This window comes from Morone saxatilis, unplaced genomic scaffold, assembly GCF_004916995.1.
Source record: "Morone saxatilis isolate NCDOM2014 unplaced genomic scaffold, NCSU_SB_2.0 Contig23, whole genome shotgun sequence".
Taxonomy (NCBI): domain Eukaryota; kingdom Metazoa; phylum Chordata; class Actinopteri; family Moronidae; genus Morone; species Morone saxatilis.
In genome coordinates, this window is record NW_023339796.1 from 23,647,453 (window position 1) to 23,650,215 (window position 2,763).

The following is a 2,763-nucleotide window of genomic DNA, read 5'->3' on the forward strand; positions in this document are numbered from 1 at the left end:
CTGTCTTCTCTGTAATTTTCACACATCCTGTGGGCCGCAATTAACCCTCTGGCGGGCGTAAGTTTGACACCTCAAAATATTCATTTATTGGCCATTATAAATGCCGATACTAATAGTTTGGAAAATGCTAATACATATAATATAATATCGGCCCGCCGATAAATCGGTCGGGCTCTAGCTTTTACCTCATTGCAGCCAAGCAGGGAAAACTGTAACTAACCTACCTGCATGTTTACCCCCACACAATGACAAAAGAGTTGATGAATGGATCAATAAAAAAGGGATGGATAAAAAGCACGAAATTGCTGCACACCCAGAACACATCTAAAGTGATTCATTTGAAAATGTCTCCAATGACAGAGCCTAACTAAGTACAAACTGGACAAACACCCAGCAGGAACAACAAACAGAGAGATAATATAATACGTAAATCAGCTGGCTCCTCTTTATCTAATGACTGTTTATGACCTTCAGGCTCAAGCTGCCTTTTGTATAGCCACGACAGTCGGAGCCATCAAAAACCATAATTTTTACTGAGACATTGGGTGTGTTTATGGCAGTGGGCACAAGTATCTGGCTAGGTGAAGCTTATGAAGCATGATAATGTTCCTGTCAGGAGCAGTTTTTTAGCTGATGTTGAACTAATCAGTTGTAAGCACACAGCATCCACGATGGTGTGATTTCAACTGCTTTTTGTGCAAGCATATGCGTAAACATAAATATGTTGTAAGATGACAGAATACCATTTCATGGTAAATCAATTCTGCAGTGAGTATGTGTGGATTCATTGTATTGTAGTTGTTGCCGGTAATTCTGCTCCAGAAATGTCAGTTCATCACTGGAAAATCACCCTGTGGATAACTTTTCTCTTTGCTCACTCGTTTTAAATGTTGATGCAGCCGATCGCACGTCATTAACATGCTGGTTTTGTTGGATGACAATTATAAAATAATGTTTTTACCATTTCAGTCATTTGAGCCAGAATTAAACGTCCAGTTTGTAGGATTTTGTGGCATCTAGTGTCAAGATTGCAGATTGTAGGAGTGTTTGGTTTGTCCGTTCTAGGATACTGTGGAAATATGTTGAACCACCATGTACATAATGTTACAATTTACGGAAGATCGGATGGTTTGGGCTTGAATCCTTAAAAGTATATAAAAGGAAATGATTGCTTTGACATTGTATAAGTTGGATAAATGGTTGAAATCAAATAAAAAGCAGTTATTATAGAGCCACATGAGTCTCCATATTTATGAATGTGCATATAAGGATTTAAAAATGTATTTCATGATTTTGTTTCCAAAACCAAGCAAATCAATTTCTCTACTTACATCAGAGGCTGTATCAACCATGTTATACATCTGTAATCTGTAATCTTGTAACAGTTAACATCAGGAGGCCTATAGCAACATCTCATAAGAACAGGTTTAGTATGTGGTGAATGAACCAGAACCCATAATGTGTCTGTATATCATAGAGCACTAGATCATCCCTAGGTTCAGCAGGAATCTGTTTCTGTCCGCTCTAAATATATGACCGCTGCATTACCAAACAAGGGGCCCTGGTGGGTTTTACTTGATACTGTGAAAATGTGATTATTATGTTGCTGAGCCAGATGCTAAAACGTTCCTAATACTACAGTCAGATAAACTGTTATCAGACCTTTTGGAAGTAAAATAGATATAGCAGCAAGGAAGAATGATACTGCCTCCCTTAATACCTATTTGGCATACATTAAAATTCTAAATACATTTAAAACACCTGGTATGAAAACATAATTAGAAAAAATGCCAGGGCAAATGATGAGCTAGACATATCTCAGCATAAAATTCTTGCTTCCATCCTCTTTAGTAGTAGCTCTTCTCAGTTTCTGGATAATCCTTATTGATGAATATACTGTCGGTTTGAGTTTGCCTTCTGCTGCACTGTTTCTCCGTCCTTAAACCTTAGAATCCCGACGACTATGAACTGAGACCTTATTCTTTTTTTGTTTACCTCAGCCTGGGCAGTGGTCCTAGTGGATACTTCTCAGGTTAGAAGGACCCTTCAAATCAGAGTAGGTTTGAGATCCAACTTTTCTCTGAAATTATCCAGCACTTTCTGCTAATTTTCTGGCATTTGTTAGTGCCCCCAGGAGGTTGCAATGTTGGATCACAGCAATTAATGCAAATTCAACCACTTCCCGTGATTTCTGTGCGCAAATAGCAACCCCAAGGGCAAAATTCTATGCATGCATTCACATTTCCTACATGCTCTGATTTTTGAGTGTTAATAGTTGTGAAAGTACCAAAACATCCTACACACTGTCTATCACTTTATGATGTTTTGGTCTATATAAGGTAGAATTAAATTATTGGTGTGTGCTACAGCTTTAAGTAAGTAAATGTTCAGTTTCTTAGTCAGAAAAATGTGTCTGACGACAAAATAAAGCTGTCAAAACATCTGTGGCTGTATCTGTTCAGCCAAGTAAATTATTTGTATTTGTATCCGTATTCTGAACAGAAGTAAAGACAGAAGGGCAGAGACAACGGTGCACAGCAACAACAGTAGCAACAACTACACTAATAGTAGTGACTGATGGTGATAATGATGATGAATATGAAGTACACGATACACGACTACGACAACAACGATGGGGGACAATGAGCAGTGATTATAGTAATAATAATAATATGGTAAATGGACCTGTACTTGTATAGCGCCTTTCTAGTCTTTCTAGTCTTCCGACCACTCAAAGCGCTTTTACACTACGTGCCACATTCA

At 38.1% G+C, this 2,763-nt stretch overlaps 1 protein-coding gene across 1 annotated transcript in view; it reads left to right on the forward strand.

Moving 5' to 3' along the window:
• The window catches only part of LOC118334966 (epidermal retinol dehydrogenase 2-like), a gene marked incomplete at its 5' end in the record, with an annotated part of 13,178 nt that overhangs the window by 1,164 nt on the left and 9,251 nt on the right, over positions 1-2,763 (forward strand).